The sequence below is a fragment of the Pezoporus wallicus genome, unplaced genomic scaffold (genome assembly GCF_028554395.1).
Source record: "Pezoporus wallicus isolate ANWC-B61680 ecotype Strahan unplaced genomic scaffold, APGP_CSIRO_Pwel_v1 contig_4901, whole genome shotgun sequence".
NCBI lineage: Eukaryota > Metazoa > Chordata > Aves > Psittaciformes > Psittacidae > Pezoporus > Pezoporus wallicus.
The window spans coordinates 405,061-426,049 of record NW_026640354.1 but is presented as its reverse complement, the minus strand read 5'-3'; the positions used below and the strand labels follow the sequence as shown (position 1 = coordinate 426,049).

The window sequence follows — 20,989 nt, the reverse complement described above, 5'->3', positions numbered from 1 at the left end:
TTGTTCACATTTTGTTTTACAGCTTTCTGCCCCTTTGAGTTATGCCGTTGCAATTGAAAATCAAACTGTGAACTTCACATAAAGATAAAGCTAACAACGTCACCATTAGTTTTCTCACTACGCATTTGTTTTATCACCTGACAGCCGGGAACATGCCTGGAAAATGGTTAGAGAGGTGGTGCAGATTAGCTGGCCTTCCAAACATTTTTCACTCCTGCAGATCTTTGGTGTTAGGCAAGCATTAGTCATTTCTTTTTGTTAACACCATAGAACCAAGCTGATAACCTGGAAGATCAAATATACTGTGGGCTTATGAACCACGCTATATCTCTCATAAGTAGTTTCTAAAGACCACTGCTCCTATAATGCATTTCCTGCTTCTAAGATAGCAGGAAACTGCTGAAAGCAGCAATAGGCAGGAGCAGGCTGATTACAGATCTTGCTCTTGAGTCCCTTGGCCTTATCCTCACAATGACCAACCAAAATACCTAAACCTGTTATATCGCTAAGGGAACGCAGCATGGAAAGTAAAAAGTCATTCTGTGGCCCTTGCAATCCTACTTTAAACTAGGAATGAAACATGGGACAAATAAGGAATGCAGTTAGGAAACGAGGAAACTAACTCTTATTAGCTTTCTATAAAATCTCTTTCAACTTTTCACTTTAAAATTGTTTTTTCTTTCAAAATTAACTTGTATTTTAACACATGTGAGACAAGACAAAAAGCTCAATGTCCCAAAACCAAAATTCAAGCTTTGGGTCAAGGGAAGTATTTTGCTGTCTCTTGCTGACCAGATGTGAATCATAAGTCTTGTAATCTTCAGCAGCCATGACTTGCACAGCTCTGATTTTGCTGAAACCAGTAAACAAATGCACCTAAATTTTACAACTCACTGATTTATCCTTGTTTTATGCAAATAGCAAAAAAATAAAATATAATCCCTATGTAGATACCCTCACAGATTTTGCAAGGGGAAAAAAAAATCATACAAAGGACCTGTATCTTCTACAAATATTGTCTCCAAGAGACAACAGTGTAAAAACACATCTGCAGCATCTCAAATTTCAGCTGTCAACCAAAGCAGGGAACAAGTTCCAAATCTCTCTCAGTGACTCCTTTGTAGGAAGTTTCAGTTGGTGATAGACACACAGTACCAGCTTGCACATGAATGCCTGGTCATTTGGTGAGAGGTGAATTTAACCCTCAGGCTAGGCTGCCTTCCACCTCACAGAAGGTTCCTCCTCTGTGAAGTTTAAATGGTTTCAAAACAAGAAGTTAAAAGTAGTCTCTGATACTAACCTGCCTTTGAGTTTCACTATCAATTTTGGTGGCTTTACAATAACATTTTTCCCGTTGGAGGGAAAAAAAAGGAAAAGGAATTCTGTGGCTACATATATCCTGGAGATTAACCATGTCCAGGACTCCGCTCTGACTGTGAGGCCAGCTGTCCTGGAAAATCCTTCAGGCTTTTAAGCCCTTTTAGCATCCATAACATGCTGGCTGCATCCACACTGCCCACTGGGAATTCCCCCTAGCCCATGCTGAGGCCTGAAACATGCTCTCAAATGATTCGGGAAGGTGTTAAGTGGGCTGGCCAAAAGTGTGCCAGGGACCACTCCAAAGGCTTAGTAAGAGTACAGACATTCACCTTCCAATATCCATGCTCATGCCCCGGCACTGTTTAATTTATAGCCTTTCCTTTCCACAGCCTGCTCCTTTACAAACAAAGGAAATGGAAAACTAATCAGCCGTGCAAAGGGAAAGTGCAACTCACCATAAATACACAGTCTGCAGAGAGAAAATAAGCGGAGGGTGGTGGGAAAACAGAAAGGATCTGTATTTTTTCATGTAAGTTAGGTCAAGGCAACTTCTGCTTATTTAGAGGTGTATTTTTATTGAAGAATAGTCTGGAAATAGTGCAGTTCAGCAGGGATCAGGAAGAAACAGGGCAGCTGAAGCAGAGCACAACATCCCCACTTCGCATCAGGCTTCTCCTGGCAGTTGCTGGACTCCATGGCACAAACTTTGAGCTCTTCTGCTTCCTGTCACTGATAAGAGGACTAACTCTTCAAGGCCTCAGAATGCCCCCCCTGCATTATTCAAAGCGCCAGCCTTAACTTGTCATTACTGTTTGTAAAGAGGTAAAAGTAAAGGAGAGTCTTACTTCATTCCTGGCAGTGCCAGCCCCAGTGACTGTCATTATTTCCCAGTAATCATGCAGGCTTTCCACTGACTTCAGAATTTGTGGCAAAGAAAGTAAAGAAGTAAATGTCAGCCTAACTGATTTAAATAATACCAGTGCCTCATGCTGACAGGAAGCCACGCAAAAACTTCAGATACCTCACCTGGGCATTGAAAATGTCCTCATCCACTTTAACAGCTTTCATTTATATAAACCATATTTATGTGCCTCTTCTAATGTCTTGGTTTCAAAATCCCTAGACAATTTCTTCACCTGAAAAGAATGAAGTTAAAGAGTTACCCTGCATGTACAGGTTTAGCTGGTTTTGATCTTTTTTTGAGCAGCCTGTCAATGTTAATCTGCTCAAATCTTCACATGGCTTTTTAGTTCAGAGCAAAAAGTCAGGCTAAGATGAAAACATAGCATAGTTACTTTGAGTAGGGAAAGAAAAGAGAAGGAAGAAGCAAATAGATATCTTTGCATGGGCTTGGTCTTGCATTAACTGGAATTACCCGCTGTCAGATTCAAGTTGCTTTAATGGCTGTGACTCCTTAAAATCCAGTTTCAACAGGGATAAAACCTAAGTGAATTGTGTTTGTCTTGTTGCAACTAGTCAAACACCCCACCTTACTTGAGTTTTTAAAAAAGGATGAATTTTCTTTTTTTTTTTCTTTTTTGTTTGTTTTCCACTAGGACAAAGTAAAAAAATCTTAGCTGCTTTTTTTAGAAAGTAATTTCAGTTCAGAGCCATGGAAAGATATCAAAAAGAGTTCCTACAAATGGAGTGGGTGTTTTACAAGGCTACATGAAGTTAAATCATCTGCACTGGCACAAATTCATACTGTTCAGCTTTAAGTATCTCACTTGTGTGACTGAGCTAGGAGCTTAGGTTTCATCCATAATCTGCAGCATCTTTGAAATGGGGCCCAGGCTCTCTGAGGTTATGTTAAGACTTCAGGCCTGCCCTCATCCTCAGTCATGCAGCTCTAGTGACCACTGCTGAAACCCGCCATGGCTCCTGTCTATCAGTGGAAGCACCTCCTGATTTTCTTTCCATGGAAAAAGGTGCTGTGCAGAGGGTGGTATTGCTACAGCCTTCCTGTGAGAGGACATAGCTGGAGGACACCACTGCATCCTGTCCTTGTGATGTGCTGGGAGGTCTCAGTTTTGCCCCTCTGAGCCAACACTGGCCTTTCTAAAGAGGTTGTGCCCTTAATTTGGGCACATCAGTAAAATAACTGATAAACTGGCCCTGGATCCATAAACACATCATCACAAAGGCTGATTCTGCTCTTGGGTGGGGAGGCAATAGCAGGTATCTGGCACCTCGTTATCAGCACCTGACACAGCGCCACGGCTGGGTGGCAAATGTAAGGACATGACAGAGGATGTGGGACTGTATCCACCCCTCGCAGTCCCTTCTATTAACCAACCCTGCCAACTTTGTTTTAATGAAGTCGTAACCTCAAGTGGCTTATGCTGCTGGGGTGGATTTTCTACAAGACACAGACCACTGCTGCAGGGACATTTCTGGCCAGGACGAGCAGAGAACACAGTGTTTCTAAAAAGTACTGAAAAGAGTCAAAAGGTCACTGTTACTGAGATACCTAACTGGGAAATGAGCTCGTTTGACTCTCCAGCCACAATTAATTTGTGCTGAACAGTTTCTTGGGAGGAAAAGTGGGGAACTTGGCCATTATTGCCCAAAACAACTAATTTAAGGAAAGCAATAAACAATGGATCTGTATTAGCTTTCTTTTAGTTAGAGCAAGTGAAACTAGAGATTAATTTTTAATAATTAAGGTAAATCTGGAAAAAAAAATCATAAAATTTTCAAGTTTCTATTTCTTATGAGGATGTAGGTGACATGAAAACAATGTGGGTCTCAGTGTTGCCAAAATGAATTGGTGCGTTCCTTTAAATATTAAGGCATCACTGGGACTCTCAATACAAATTTAGACTGATCTGACTTTTCACAATAATTCCAAAAAGTTTGGTCACCACTCAAAAAAAGTGGGGAGGCATATGCAAATGGTATATGGTTGGTAAATCAAGTAAGAAACCAGGTAAGAAAGCAGCATATAAATAGAGAAATTACTGTTTCTATTTAATGAAAAACTGTCTGACCCAGCAGTTATGTGATGTCTCAACATTACTTATTTGTTTACTTTATTTTTCAGCTGCCTTCAAGGAAGTTTAGATGACTGAGAAATTACTTCGGGCTGCTTCTCCCGTGCATATTAGGTGAACCCATGGCCTTGGCAAGGACCTGCTATGATCACTATTGGTAGCTCCCATCATGTCTTCGCTCTGTGGGCAGCAGGCTGGACCCTGGACTGCCCAGGCAGCTGCTTTTTTAGGTGTAAATGCTAGTTATGGTCAGAAGGGTAGTTTTTCCTCTGATTTGCTCAAAATGGTATTGTTGTTGCTTTTTAGCTTCTCACTTGTGGTTTGGGAAATGGAAGATAAACCAGCTTTCTTCTTACAAGGATGCAAATTCACCTCTTGCCATATTAAGGTGTTATATTTAGTTATCTTAAGAAACAAGATGTGACAGAAAGTATTCTCATATGCTCATTTCCCATTTCATATACTATTTTACTCCCAGTGAGAATAAACCTCACTCAAGTTTCTATCCCTAGTGACAATGTCTAAGTGAACTTTCACTACCACCTCTTTTCTCTTAATATTCAGTGCACAGACCACAGATAAGAGCGTTTTCTTGTCTGTATTTGTCCACATGTGCACTGCAGGGATTTAGGACGTGAACGAGTTTTTTTCAGACCTACCCAACTGAAAGTTAAAGGGCAGCTATCCAGAGCTCCCAGTAGCTGACTGGTAAGCACAGCTGTCCAGAAAAAGCAAGCTCTGACTAACCAGCTGAGCCTTCACTGTATATATACTGAGAACCTTTCAGAAAAGTCAGGGCAAAGTCCTCCTGTTGAATAGATATTTCTTTACTGAATTATGAAGAGTATTTTATATCTGTAAACCTGAGAGACTCTATTAAACTAAATGTAATTTGAGAAATGCCTACTTTTGTTTATTAATATAATATTTATCAGCTAGGAAACGAAATTAAATTCATCAGTTCATGTCCATTTCTATTCAGTTACACTTTCAGATTTGCTTTTAACAGCACAATGCTTTAGGATTTGTATATTATCATCTTAGAGAAATTATCACATTCAGTTGAAACCCAGAAAACCCATCTGCCTCCATATTAAGTTCTGTAACTCATTAATCGAAGTTGATTTCAAAATCTAGTATCCTACTGTACCTTTTAAATTCATCCCACACAGCATCATTGACTGTACGCAAAACAAGCAACATAAATTAAATGCAAAATTAAAAATCAGTCATCAATTTGTCAGTTGCTTCTAGGACTGCAAAACTGAGCTGCTAGGAAATGGCCATATTTAGAGAATCTCTGTACAGCTGGGCATCTGCCATGTGCTTGACCTAAGGTAGCTGTCATGCTTGCAAAACAATCTTGATTATGATTGCAAATACTGGTACAAATGTTATCACTTTTTGGCATAAAGGAAAACCAAAAGCTTGCACAGAAAAATGCTTGGAAGCACATGCCAGCGTGGTAGCATGCCTCAGCTATAGCACCAGCCTTCCCAGCACTAGAAATCATCTGGCCACACCCCACAGAAAGTGGCAAACACCAAGTATTCGACAAACCTCAGACTTGTTGAAATAAGCATGTGTTGAAGACAAAGGATTATAATTAAAGGGATAGGAAAGCCTTGAAAATAAAAGCATTGTCAGAATGCAGCATTTAGCATTATAGCACAGACACCATGAACAGGTGTGCCAAGCAGGCTTAGCTCCCCTGCCCTTTGCTCAGCCAGGGTATGAGGTAATGTTGTGCAAACAATTTCATGACATTATCTCTATTTAAGTAAGCAAGAACAAGGCTGGAGAGTTCTGTATAAATATTTGTCACTGACTGACCTCTCTTGAAGATGAATTTCTAGAGAGGAAAAAACCCAGGGTTATTCTTCCCATTGTATCTTCAAAAAAGATGACAGCACAATTTTATTACGCTTTCTCAAACCTCAGAGAAACTTTTCCAAACGCCTATAAAGGTGGAGGAGTAAATAAATGGTTTGTTGAAGTAATGGAACAATTATAGGACTTCATAACGCATGTGTATTTTTAAATAAAAAACACTGTGGTTTTTTTTTTCTAATTTGCTTTAAACATTCCATAACCAGAAACTCATCATTAGGATTTTGTAGTCACATCGACTTTGTATCAGGGAAAAATGCAGTTTTGTTTGTGTAACATTGTTAGGCAAAATAGTAACTATACAAATTTAAGAAATAAAAACTTATTTATGCCAAGTTAATGGAAATTAGCAATGACAATTTAAGGAGGATTATGTGATGTATTGCAGGTTTCAACCAACTAAAAATAGAAAAGCTATACATGCCATAAAATTTGCACAATGTACAACTTTCAGTTCCAGGAAGATTGTGCTTGCAATCCTTGACTACAAATGGAGTTGCTTTCTTACTGTTGAGCTAGATCTTCTGGGACCATAATTAGTATAGACAATCCCAAGCATTCAAAATGAGTCAGACACTTAAAATACGATATGATATTGGAATTAAAGTTGTGAAATTTTTATAAAATCAGTTAGTGATTGCCTTCCAGTTTTTGAGCTGGGTTTACAATTTCAAAGTATGTTCCAGCACCATGAGGCATTTTAAAAACTGTTACTATATAACAAATGTGATGGCAATGGGGCTTTTAAAAGACAGGCAAAATCCCACATGAATATTGTGAGACATTCAGTATGGTCATAAAAGTCAGCAGTGCCTGCTGAAGAGTTCCTCATTACGCTAACTTGTTAACTTGGGATGCTTATTACTAACTCATTAAGCAAAAACAAAAATCAGGGGAAATAAGGTACTTTCAGGATGTCCTTGGTAATCCTCAACAGTCCCTGGGGCCTTTGACAGCCCTGCAATTCAGATGAGCCTTTGAAAGTCAAGAGATGACATACGTAATATTAGTCTCCTCCTGGAGCTGACATCTGCAGGAAGCTCAAGTGCTGCTTTCCAGCCATGCTATTGCAACAGCACCTCCTGAATGTTATTAATTTAGTAGCACAGCTCCACCTGAAAGCTCCCGTGTATCAGCCAGACAGCCCATGGTGTGGAGTAATACCTGTGTCGAGGGATGCTTCCAGAGCGGGGACTTCGCTAGAATCTAGGTCCGGAGTGGGGAGGAGGGAGTCGAGGATGGAGGTATTCCTGTGCCATCACTCTGCTGCTCCCACCTGGGGCTGACTGAGGTCCCTGCTGCTCCCTAGAGAAAAGATACGGCTCAGGGGCTGCATGCAAGGACAAGGAGAGAAGCAGCATGTTCTGCTTGCTCTGCCTGCTAGCCAGGTTAGCTAGAAAACAACTTCCAGACTTAAAGTGGTTTGAAAAGTCTTTTTTTTTTTTTTTTAGCTTAGTTATTCCCATCGACTTTACCCATGTGTCTCCAAAGACATGATAGAGCACGGTAACCTGAAGAATGCAGAATATGTTAGGTGACATGTTTTCAGGTATGATACAGTATACCAGCCCATGTGGCAAAACCTCTTGCTCTTGCTGCCTCCTAAGAGCTGGTACTAAAGGTAGCAGCTTTCTGCTTTAATTTAGCAATCAACACCAAATAACCCCCTCCATTCAGAAAAGCAGCCATACAAGGGAATCAAAAAGCTGGTGGGTAATATGCTGGGTTCCTCATTTAGTAGATTAGTTTTGCAGAATATATGCAATGCCATGCAGTGCAATGAAATGATGAAATGACAGCAGAGAAATAATATGTCCAGCTTGGCCCATCTGTTAGTCAAACTGCACGGAGTCTGCAGACTTCTGGCAGCTCAGTGAAAATGTGAGACTCCCTTGGCTGGTCAAGGTGGGCAATCCACAGCACAACAGCAAGACCTGCAGAGCAGTTTCTTTCAGAGACCACAAAGAAAACAAAGGTAGGCTGGGGACATGGCAAAAATCCACATACCATGGAGATAATACCAGACATGGAGGGAACTGGAGCATTGCTTATTGGAAAGGTGGGTATGTTTCAAGGTATATGGGGAACTGAAAGAAGGCAAGGTCTCATGTTGATAAAAGCTTATTCATGCATCTGATTAGTTTGCATAAATTAACAGAATTTGAATCCATCTTGTGGATTTCCTGAATTCTGCCCTGACTTCCTCAACTGAGCAGCACGGTTATGGTATAAGCAGTTTGGTAGGTCAAACCGACTTCAGAGTCAGCTAGCATGGAAAGAACAGAGCCAATGGATCTGAGCAGCTATGTGTCCAGGCAGGGCCAGCGGCAGGGCTGGCAGTGCCAAAGACATTCTGAGGACTGAGAGACCATGGCAAAACATTCGGTCAGGTAGAACATGGTGTTCTGGAAAGCTGTGATATTTTTAAAGAAAACGGTAATAATTTTGTTCAACTCTATACACTGACTGTTATTTAAATCATTTATATAGTTCTCCTAATAACAACGCAGTCCTACTAGGTACGTTACCATTTAAGGAATAAAGCTTGACTGCTAGGGTGTCTAAGTTAATAACAGAACAGTGTATGGCAAACTTCCCCATTATTTCTTAACAAACTGTATGTGATTTCTTTCAAAGTAGTAAATACCAACTTGGTATGTGCAGAATTTTTTTTTTTTTTTTTGTCCTTGCTCTGGATTGAAATAATAAAATTTATTGCATGACGAACAATACAAGGATAGATACAACAATGGAATCTTAAGCAGCTGTAATCACAGGTAAATTGGTGCAAACACAGGAAGTAAAACTTGACCTTATAAGGGGGAAAAAAAAAAACATCTTATTTTATTTATAAACACTTTGATTTTCTTTAAAACTTGTTTAGGAAACTTCAGTCTTGAGCAGCTAGTTCTAGGAGAAAACTGAGCAATTATCCATTTATTAATTTACTTATTAATAACAGAAAACATTTCCTACAAGTGCAAGAATTCAGGTTATCACACTGTTATACCCACAAGCTCTGAATTGTGTCTGGCATGACAGTTCACAAGCAGCAAAGGAGAGATAATTTGTATGAGACACATAGGATTTACAGGAATTAATTCGTCATCCTACAAAAAGGTTTTCCTTCTAAAAATCAGTGAGATTTTTATCATTAATTTTAACAGAGGAAGGATCAAATTATTGTCTTTAAAAAGCTAATGTGCGACTATTTAGAGCTAATAAAAGAAAGTAAGCCATGTGTTTGCAAAGAAGACCTTAATTTTCAATGATTCACAAAATATAAGAAAATATAGTTTTCTGACAATAGCAGCTCATATTAATTAATAAGATTACAAAAAAGGTAGGTCAAGGCTTGACGAGTCAAATTCTGATTTAATCTGTCTTGACTCTTCTGATTTTAAAGAAGTTACTCTGGATTTTCATCAGTCTAAAAAAGATTAAAATCTATGTACTGAATGAAAAAAAAGAAAAAGTGTCAGTGCTCATAATTTGCAGAAACCTTGTCCACAGGAAACATGGTTTAAGAATAGGCCCTTCAGAACACTTTCTCTCTACTATTGTTTTAAAGTCACCTTACAAATGCAGTAACTACACCTAAATCTTCCCAAGAGGAGATATGCTGAAACACTTTTCAGAATTGAGTAATTTAGATCCTCTGGTGCTTTACCAGGCAGCAGGATAGGTAGATGTTTTACACTACTCTGGAAGACCTTTTTCTTCATTAAACTTTAAAGTATCTTGAAATAATATTTATGCATACATGTGTCTTACTCTCCACTTTAACTAAGTGATGCTACACTAAATATGGTGAGCAAAAGAAACACTCTATCTATATCACTGTATTCAATTAAAATACATTAAAATACTCTCCATGATATGACATTGTGTAAGCCCCTGAGACTTTGCCACTGACTTGAATAAAGCTGGTATTTCTCTCACACCCATCACACAGGCATATAAAAAACACTCCTAACCACTCGTTAGGCTAATTAAAGTAACAGCTTGCAGGCTTTGCCTCACTAGCATCTTTAACTTAGCAGGGCTTAACTTACAGTAATATCACAGCCCTTTGCACAGCAGGATGCCTCCTGGGCTGCTTTTTCGATGCCAGTTGTTGAGAGTTTTAATCACATACACTAAATAGAATCATTTTTGTTTTTTACTCTCAGCACAGTAATATGAAGCTATTGATTCTCTGTAGAATTTTTTTGCAGAAAGCATCTCAGATTTCTTTTTTCACATACACATGCCCCTTTTCTGCCATTCCACTGTGGATCAGGGAACCAAACTTATCAGAAGGAAAGCTAAAGTTTTCTTTGGCATGTTGGCCAAGATACCCTAACAACAGCTTTGGTGAAAGTCCCTATATTCCCACAGATCTACAAGCCAGGAGTCTCAAAGGAACAGCCACGGAAAGCAGAAAGATTTTGAAGCTGTTTTTCTCACCCCCTTGAACCTCTAAGCTCCAGCTGTCACACTGGGGATGGCGCAATGAAGAGCAAGTCCTTCTGGACAGACAGTCTGGTGGGCACTGTGAAAGTCTGGCTACACACAATTAGTCAGAATAGGACACAAACTGAAGGTGAGTTTGGCAAGCACCTCATGCCCCACCAGCATCACAGGAGAAGGCTTCAGGAGGCTTAAAGGGGCATCTACTTCCCATGACCCACAGGCCACTAGAAGGGCACGCAGCATGAGACAGTTTTCATTATCAAATCAACTCTTTGATGATGACTATTACTGTCAGAAATGTTTGTTAGAATTACAGTTCCATTCAATTTATTGACAGAGCCCAGAGGGCCCAGGACCCCATGTCAGCCCCTGTGGGACCATCAGCTCCTCTCCCAGCAGGGCCAGTCTCCATCTCCCCACAGCCCTGCCCTGCTTGGCCATGGGCCTTACTGAGCTGGACGCATTTTTGTGCCCATGACCCATCCTGACCTTGTCCAATCCCCAGGGAAGTGTCTGATGCTTAAGGGTGGGGCTGCCCCTAGCTCACTAGTCTTCATGGAGATAACTCCTTCTTCCGGCCCCCAGGGAGCAGCCACCCATGCAGTGCCCTGACATGTATTTCCTTAATTGCGTATTTAATTGCTTGTAATCACAGTTGGAATTCCCTGCTCTCTTGCTTAAGAAATAGCTTGTACCATAAAAGCTTTTCATTTTCATTGATCTTCGTATATACATGTATCAGCTTAAATTTGTGCTTCTCTTTTCCTACAGCATAACTACTGTAGTTCTTTTTTCCTTATGCTACAGCACAAACATAAGCTAAAAAAGAATTTAATATGTTTATTCCTGAGAAAAGAAGGATTGTAAAAAAACATATGCCTCCCTCCAGGGCAGCAATGTTTCTCCTCCACACTAACAAAGGCAGCCTGCACTCCAGTGATCATGACTCCAAGCTCTGGGATGCAGACTCAGCATGACTGGAAAAAAGTTTTTGTATGAAGCTCCCCTTGAAACTTGATTATACTATCTACTCACTAAGGCTTAGAAATGAAATAGCCCCCAAAAGACTTCTGTCATAATCTTAACAGCTGGAAGTCAAGAGTTGCCTGGAGTTTTCCAAGAAGGTGTGGCATAGGAGACCAGGGGATACTGGTTTTGACCAGTCCTAGGCGGCAGTGGGATTGGTTGTTCCCCAGTCTCTTTTGCTTTCCAGTGGCTCACACTGACAGGAGCATTCTGCAAAGCTAACTCCAGGGAACCAACCCCCTGAACTCTGCCATTAAAATACAAGGAAATGCTAGATGATCTGAAGGTCCTTTCAAACCTAGCCCATTCTATAATTCTATGATTCTATGTGAACACAACTGTGGCTTCTCCAGGAAAGACTCATCACATGGTAGAGTGTTCATAGGAATTTTCTGTCATTGTTAAAAAAACTTTCAAATTGCCAGACCCATTTCTTTGATGATTACTGTCATAAATCTAATCAACTGCACACTATGCTGGCTGAAGGTCTTAACCAAATCATAATTTCTTCGATTTCCCAGCTCTTGATTAAAACCCTAAAACCTTTCATACTGCAATTTCAATCAACAATTTAGGAAAAAGCCTCATTATTTCTGATAAAGATCCCCTTAGAAGATTTCAAAAGCTTTACTCAATCTCTTAAATATTTGGCACAGCATATCCTTTCAAGCCTGAAATTATTACTCTGCTACAGTTTCTTTTATTATGCTATTATACAAGACTCTTGTACATTGTCATTTGTAGCATATTACCTCAGACTTGTTCAGGTACAAAGATGGACTTCTAGGATGACCAGGGGAATAGAGAACCTATCATATGAGAAGGCAGAACGAAGAGCGTGGCTTGTCTAGCTTAGCAAAGTAAGGCTGTTAAGGGGTCCAGTTGCTGTCTATAAATATATCATGGAGGCAAACATCAGAGATGGGGGAACCACTTAAAGTAAATTACAATGTTGGCAAGGGAACCCATAGGCACAGGTCGACCAGAATTTAATCTATGCTAGAAACCAGAAAAAACTTCTCACTTGGACAAATGAGATTTGGGAACAATTTTCCAATTGGAGTAACAGCAGTAAAAATTCTAACTCCACTAGTGGAACTTGAGAAGTTTATGAAGGGGATTATAAAATGGGATTCTTGCAATATTAGGACAGTAGAACTGATGACCCATTCCAGTCCTGTATTGCTGTATAAGCTACAGTATATCATACAGATTCTGTAACCTTCAACCAGAATAAGATATGCCAATATACTTTATATGCTTCAAGCTATTTAAAAACAAAACAAAATCAAACCTCCCAACAAAATAATTCAGTTTAGTAAGTGTATTTGTTCAGGGTAGTGGTAAAACTTTAATAATTTTCTTTCCCACAATGACAATAAATTCAATATAACCCAAATGTATTTACAAAATAAACATCTTTTATGTTCAGTTATCCATCACTGAAATTCCTAAGATTATTGATAGTTAGTTCTATTTGTCCTCTAGCACTGTTTAAGCTTTATTACAAATTTTATACAATATTTTATTCAGAACTTTAAAACCTTTGCAGCTGAAGTTCAACTGTTATTTATGGTAGTCTGCTCTAAGCTATAAATTAATTAAGGACAAGTACATTTGTGTGCTAATGCATTTTATGTTGGAGGGTGTCCAAAAGATGTAGCCGAAGGAACAGAATTATGATTGTTTCTCATTGACTTTGGTCATAGCATGGGTTCTACACGTGAGAGGAAAGACTTTTTGTTAAAAATAGAGCCATCTGGTTTTGGAGATACTTAATAGAACTTATTTTTTTCATGCTTAAAAGATTGCTTATGCTGAGCTTGAAGTAGAAACCCATGAACTTGTACAAAGCAGAAAACCTGGGTAAAAAAAGCATTTGGCAAAAAAACTTTCACCAAACACAGTATTTACATGAAAATTCATCATTTATAAAAAGTATTTCTGAATGCATACACATACACAGACACATAGACATAGACATACACATACACATACACATACACATACACATACACATACACATACACGTACACATACAGAAACCCCCTTGAATGGGACAAAACTATGGCCATGATGGAACTATGCATATCTTCATTTTTCTGTAGCTCCTATTTGAAATTTTGACAGAAGTACCAGCATAGAATCTTCATATAAAGTGTCCTAGCACAGAGAAGGCAAATTTTACTATGAAGATGCCCAAAATACTACTATAAGATTATATTTTATGGCAATTAATAGTATTTTAATCTGATTCACTCTGCTCCCACCTAAACTGGCTTCATAAACATAATACTGGTTTTGCTGGTTTTGTTATTAGCACTTGCCTTTCTTAACTGGTGATGTTAAAGCTCTCACCAGTTTCTTGTGAGCAGTGATAATTACAGTTTTTCAGATTCAGTATTAGATGCTCAGGAAGAAAGGATCTAGTAGAATAGAAAACATCTCTCCATTATCATCAGTTAATGGATGGGTTAGGACTGAATTATTGGCTTCTAATGCCTTTTTCTACCTTGAATAAAAATACTTCTGAAAGCATTCTAAACTTCTGGCTTGAATGAAACATTGAAAATCAAGAACTCATTTATACACGTGTTTGTCTACGTTGTAGCTTTGCATGCATTTTTTCATTTTGATATTGTTGCCTTTTCCTTTTACTGTATGCACGTTCACTCATGTACTGGGAAGGAGCAACCATCCTCTCTAGAGTCTTCTTATTCAACATCCTTCCTTCATGCCTCCATTACACTTTTTTCTCTCAACTAAGCAATCACAGTTTCACTTTTGACTCTGATGATGCTAGTGATTTTCATCACATCCTCTGTTACTATTCTCATTTGTGATGGCTTTGACTTTATATCTTAATCATAGGAGCTAGTATGGGGCTGTGTTTTGGATTTGTGCTGGAAACAGTGTTGATAGTTCTGGAGTGTTTTAGCTATTGCTGAGCAGAGCTTACGCAGAGTCAAGGCCTTTTCTGCTTCTCGCACCACCCCACCAGCGAGTAGTCTGGGGGTGCACATGAAGCTGGGAGGGGACACAGCTAGGACAGCTGACCCCAGCTGACTCGAGAGTTATTCCATATTATATGGTGTCATGCTCAGGATATAACACTGGGGAAGGAAGGGGGCGGGGGGGGATGTATGGAGTGATGGCATCTGTTTTCCCAAGTAACCATTACACATGATGGAGCCCTGCTTTCCTGGAGATGGCTGAACATCAGCCTGCCCATAGGAAGTGGTGAATGAATTCCTTGTTTTGCTTTGTTTGTGTGTGCAGCTTTTGCTTTACCTGTTAAATTGCCTTTATCTTAACCCATGATTTTTCTCTATTCTTATTATTCCTTACATCCCACTGAGGGAGTGGGTGTTAGAGTGAGGAAGAGGTTGTGTGGAGCTTAGCTGCTGCCTGGGGTTAAACCATGACATGATTATATAATTTTAAGGATTCAGTCAGAATCCTTACCTCAGAAATATACATGATGTATATACATCAAAACAGTCTTGTTTCCTCCTTAAACTGCTACTTTTCTCTCCAGCAAAAAATAGATCTTGATTTGAACAGAAACTGTCCATGTGCTCTGAACTCTTTCAGACACAAACTGGTCATGCATAATTGGAGACTGATGATTTTTCAGAAGGCTGATATTCTGAAATATTTTTCATACATGGGGGGAAATGTCCTCACTATTTTTAAGAGAAAACTTGTTCCATATTAAAAAGAAAAGTTATATACCTTCTGACACTAGATTCTGAATTCACACAACAGTAATTCTGAGAAAATCTTAATGAGCCACATTAGTTTGTTCAGGTTTGTTTATCAGGTACAAGGGATGGCTTCACTAAGGAATGTCCAGCACTGTAAGTTTTAAGTCTCTGTTATGAATGGTATAAGTATAGTACAGCCTCCCTGTGGACTGCTGGTTTCTGTGCTCCTCTGAAATATTAGGGAGAAATAGTCTAGGGATACTTGGAAATTCTTTCCTGTTAGGGTGGTGAGGCACTGGAATAGGTTCCCCAGGGGGGTTGTGAATGCTCCATCCCTGGCAGTGTTCAAGACCAGGTTGGATGAGGCCTTGGGTGACATGGTTTAGTGTGAGGTGTCCCTACCCATGGCAGGGGGGTTGGAACTAGATGATCTTAAGGTCCTTTCCAACCCTAACTATTCTATGATTCTATGATACTAATTCTAGATCTAGACCCCTGGGCAACAATTTCATATGCAGGTTTTTTATTCGTTTGCTGAGAGAGACAAACCTGCTCTCAAGAATCATACAGTTATCAGATCATTTCTGTGCCTCATGGCAGCAGAGAGCATTTGCCTTCACCTTTCCTTGCTTGTCTGCAGCTCGGGGAGCTGGACTCCAACAGGGATCCTGTGTTGACTGCCTCCATTCCAGGCTGTGTCTGGGGAGGGGCCCCAGGAAAAGGTGGGTGACTGACATCTTTCAAACCCATGGAGTTCTAGTAGAAGATTTGTCTTGCTACTGTGATGTCTTGGCACCTGCTGTCTTTGGCTGGTTACTCTTGCTTTACACAGGCTTTGAAGGAGTCTCCACCAACAAACAGAACAGGCTGGTTTTTCACACACTGAACAGCACATCTGCAGAACTGTGGCAGATCTGCCTTGTCTGTGGATGCAGAAGTTAACATGGGTTGGAGGGAGACAGAGATACTTGAAAGAAATGCTTATGGTTGCTAACCAGATAAACCACATCACGTTAGGGCCATCTCTTGAATTGAAAATAGCTGGAGAGAGGGAGAGTCCTTAGGGGAAGTTTCAAATCCTTGACCTGCACTTGCTCTCTCCTGCTAGCTGCTTTTGGCCACTGGTTTTGTGTTGGTTGGTTTGTCTGCATGCCTGGGGCAGAGCACAAATGCAGTCCCCAGCTGCCACAAATTATGCTGTGGAGTTCCCTCCCTGCAGCTGACTGAACAGCAGGGGTTGGCACAGAGAGAGTGCAAGGCTTAAACCTCACCTTGGAAAAACTAGTCAGCGGTGTATTGCTAATTTCTTATTGCTAACTTCTCTCTTTTCATCCAGTTGCTTAGGACAGGACATAGAGACAGAAGGATTTGATGCTCACCTATTTTAAATTACTGTGTCTTGGCAGGGGCCCTTGAAAGCAGGCTTTTTTATCCCACTGTAGGTCTGACACAAAAAGCATACTATTATCTCATTGAGAATGCCTTTATTGAATTGTTTTAAATGTAAATGTTATGCTTCTTTTATCATCTGAATGCAAAAAACTTCTATTTTTAGAAGAAAAACTGTGATTCATACCCTGCAACAACACAAGCTAACTGTATCCTCAGCTGAAGTACATGAAAATCATATCTCCCAGCAGGTCCTCTAGAACTAGCTTATGTTAGTCTTAAACAACAAAAAATTGTTGTCATTACTGAGCAGTTCATGTCAAGAAAGCTTTTCTTGCAAAACAGTATTTAATGGGCCTGCAAATAAGAACAGAACAGCAGGGAACTGCAAAATGTTATCTCAAAAGCACTTGCCTCACCCTTAAATTAAATCCAAAATCAACTCTTCCCACGGACAGAAAGAAGGGCAGAGCACGTTGTTTGTCAGTGGGCATGTGAATGAGTTGCATGTCATGGCTCAGATGTCACAGCACTCTCTTCAGCAATGTTTTAAAGCTTTCAGTAATGTCTCAAGCACCTAAACTTAAAGGTGTCTAAAACTTGAAGAGCAAGGATCTTAATCTTACTTATATTGAGAGATTTATGCTTATAGATGTAACAGTTGCTCCTCAGAAACTTTTCATAGTGCTGGAGTTGTAAGTTTTCAAAAAATCCGCATCTAGTTTTTTCTAAGCCAGAAGACTATTTAAGATAAAAGTACTGGAAACATAAATTATGTTTTCAGAGCTACGTATTGAATTGCTTCTTAATTGCAGAATAGTCTGATATCTGCAATCATTAGCAATATTTATGATGCATGTCACAACTAAAATTCCACATAAGCATATTTTTAAAATGATCTCTTCTTTTACTTAGCCATTTTGTTCAAGAATCCCTTTCTCATGGATGAGTTGGTAAAATATGCATCACTCAAGGCTCTGTAAAGAATGCAGCCCCTGCTCTGCTTTATGTCAGATGATTTCATCAGCTCTTGGAGAAGGATTTGAACAGGGATGTTGGCAGGTAAAAGTCCCCTTGGTTTGCTTTATAATAGTGATAATTTATAATTTTAACAAAATATGCATTGTGCATGAGCATTAGAAAATATTGCAAGAAGAGGGGTGGTCTTTTTTACTTCATGCTATCACTTTAGGAGGTTCTGCTTCTCTAACAGGAGGAACAATACTTGGGGCTCTAAGGCACCACCACTGTTCTTTCATAGGAGAGGAGGGCTGAGGGATTCAGGCAGCATCAAATCCTTAAGAGCTGCTGCAACCCACGACGCTCTACTTCTCCACAGAACTCTGTATGCCCTGATGTTCCCACTGCATAAAAGTTGTGTGCTCCATTCTGCTGAAGCCAAGGGTTCAAAGTAGTTACTTGAGTTTCTGGTTGGTTGGTTGGCTGTTTACAGTTTAGTCATTGATGCATCCAGAAATCCATATTCTCTTCTCTGACAGAGCTTAGAATTGCCTATATGAGTTGTTTATGTTACTCATTGAACTGCTGTTCAATAAGAGACAGTCCTCCAAAACCACATACGGTTAAAATAAGCTTTTATTTTTTTTCTGGCATTTTCTCCTTACTCACATATTTCCTTACATATTTCCTTTTGAGAAGGAGATAGTCCTGTGAAATCCCCTGCACAATTGTGCCTGTAGTGCTAAGCACTGTTTGCCCGTGAGGAACTAAGACCCAGTGAAGTATTATTAGTTTTGACTCATCTGACCAAAGTATCATGTGCTGTGCTCATTAACTACAATAGTTCAGGTGAAAACATTGGTCCCCAAGCTCTATTAAAATTGTCTGTTTGTTTTTTTTTTTTTATCATCTAATGAAAAGGGAACAAGAAAACAGACATTTGAAGCAGAACAAGAGAAAGTAAACAAAGGTGCATGCAGAGGAGATACTAAAATAATGTCCAAAGAATAAATTAAAAAAAATCAGTCTAAACATGTGCCACCAACTCTTTTTTCCAGTGCTAGAATTTTCCAGCATTGGAAGTTCAAAATACGCTTGGAAAGCAGTCACTCTATCTGTAATCTTAGAGAAGTCTGATTCAATAATAATAAAATATATCTTTATAAAGCAGAAAGGGTTATATGTGATGATCCCAGGCATTTGATGTGTTCAGATGAGAATAACATGAAGATTGTGTCTAAACTAGTAGATTAAACAGTGCCAGGATTTGGTCAGACTTTTGGTACAGACTAACAAGTGGTCTTCCTGGAATGGTTCAGGAATTAATCCTGGCTGGTGACCAGCTTAGCCAAGGGGTGGTAGCCTGAACATAGCCAGCCTGGTTTTAAGGCTAAGGAAGTTCAATAACGTAGGTATGACTGGCTTGTGACAACTGGACTGAGGTTCAGAGAACCAGCATTGGCATTGTCTAATTTCCTGACAACAGATATAGCCAAAGTAGCACCCATATTTTTTTTAACACTTTCTGTATGCCTGTTACCATATCACTTTCAAAAAGGATAAAACTGTGAGAAGCGGAAACACATATTGTTGCTCTACCAAACCACAGTAGAACTGCAAAACCCTGATTTTTCAGAGGATTGCAAGCAAATGAGAAGCACTCAGACAGATGGCACAGTCATATGGAAGGAATTCCTGAGGGGGAGTGCAGCAGAGAGAAGAGGAACAGTGAGCATGGCAAAAATATGGGAAGAGTGGCTGCCATAGCTGTTTCTACAAAAGAGCAAATTGCCTCAGGAACCTGCCCCGTGCCAAAATCCAAAGGGAAGAAATAAGGACAGCTTTGCAGGAAAATGTAGTGCCACGCACATGGGTGAGGTTGGACTCTGAACTGTTACAGCTGTTATAGAGGGATCAAAGATGATCAATTCCAAAACTCCCAGCTGGAAGAACACTGGGACCCAAAGAGAAGTCCAGCTCACCTGGCAGGCAATGGTAAATGCCAAACAGAATACAAAACTCAGACCACAGAGATACAAGAAATGAGATAATTCTGATTCCAAATGAATCAGTGGAAGATCCAGATAAATTCCCAATAAAAACATACTCACACTGGACAAGTGTGCTTGTTGATTATCCTCTGCCTTCCTGAAGAGGATAATCCCATAGCATAAGGTGATTGACAATACCTGTCACTGGCAAAGAGATCCTGCCTAACAGGTACAAAGGTTTCATACAAGGGCTTGTGATAGTGCTATTCCTTTCCAGTGTGCCTTCCTAGCAGCAAGAACAATCATGCTGTTAACACACTCTTTGCCACTGTGGCATGGGTTTTGCCAAAGAAGTGTTGTTGAAACAGATAAAACAAGAGCCTTCACCTAGTTTCCTGTGCTATAGTACTGTAGCATCAGATGAAGAAGTAACTGTGGGAAGAGTATTGCTTGACCCTGTAACCCTGAGACAGAAGTACTCTTTGGAAATGGCATGTGCATAACCCAGCTGCAAACACGAGATGTGAGGAAAGGGGACAGCATCAGCATATGTGGGCTATTCTGACAGCTTAGTTACAAATCTCTATTAGGTACCCATGCTGAAATGCTTTTTCCAGTGGCTCTTAGCCTGGCATAACTTTCACAGGGATGGCTAAAGTCAGTTCACTGCCACAGAACAGTTTTCCTGACTGAATTTCAGTAGACCACTCTGGAACATGGAGATATTAAAGCTCTTCAGCAAACTGGTTATGGGATTGTTATTACATGGGCAAACAACAGTTTTCTCTCATTTCATTCTTGGAAATGCTGAAAGCATTCTAGTTAAAACTTCCAAAACCAATTCAGACTCAGCCAGATATCCAGCCTGAACAACTGAAGTTTAGCAAACCTGTAAACAACTGGGCTTCATACAGACTAGATTTTTTAATGAAAAATGTCAGGCAAAATTACATAGGGGTCTTGCTATCAGCTTGCTCTGTAGTATGTCTTCTCTTATATGTCGCAACTTACCATCACATTTATAAGTCAATTGGCATACTTTTAATATAGCGTTTAATATCTGCACACATTTATACTTCCCATTTGCATCTATTGCTACTTCATAGTTGATTAGCTAAATTTTCCTAACACGATGACAAAACTTGAGACTAATAGAAATCCTTCAAATGCCTCTACTAACAGAGCTCACAAAAGTATCTGGATACAACATCTTGATTTTTCCCATTTTTTTCGTGACTTTCAGGAAAATCTCACAAAA

At 39.7% G+C, this 20,989-nt stretch overlaps 1 protein-coding gene across 4 annotated transcripts in view; it reads right to left on the bottom strand.

The window, feature by feature from the left end:
- FILIP1 (filamin A interacting protein 1) overlaps positions 1-20,989 on the bottom strand; it is a 131,965-nt gene that overhangs the window by 69,054 nt on the left and 41,922 nt on the right. The window contains exon 2 of one of the 4 annotated variants that reach the window (XM_057418843.1): positions 7,368-7,508. The exons of the other annotated variants lie outside the window; for them this stretch is intronic. The gene's annotated coding sequence lies outside the window, so the exon portion shown is untranslated. The remainder of the gene's footprint in view (positions 1-7,367; positions 7,509-20,989) is intronic. 4 annotated transcript variants of the gene reach the window in all.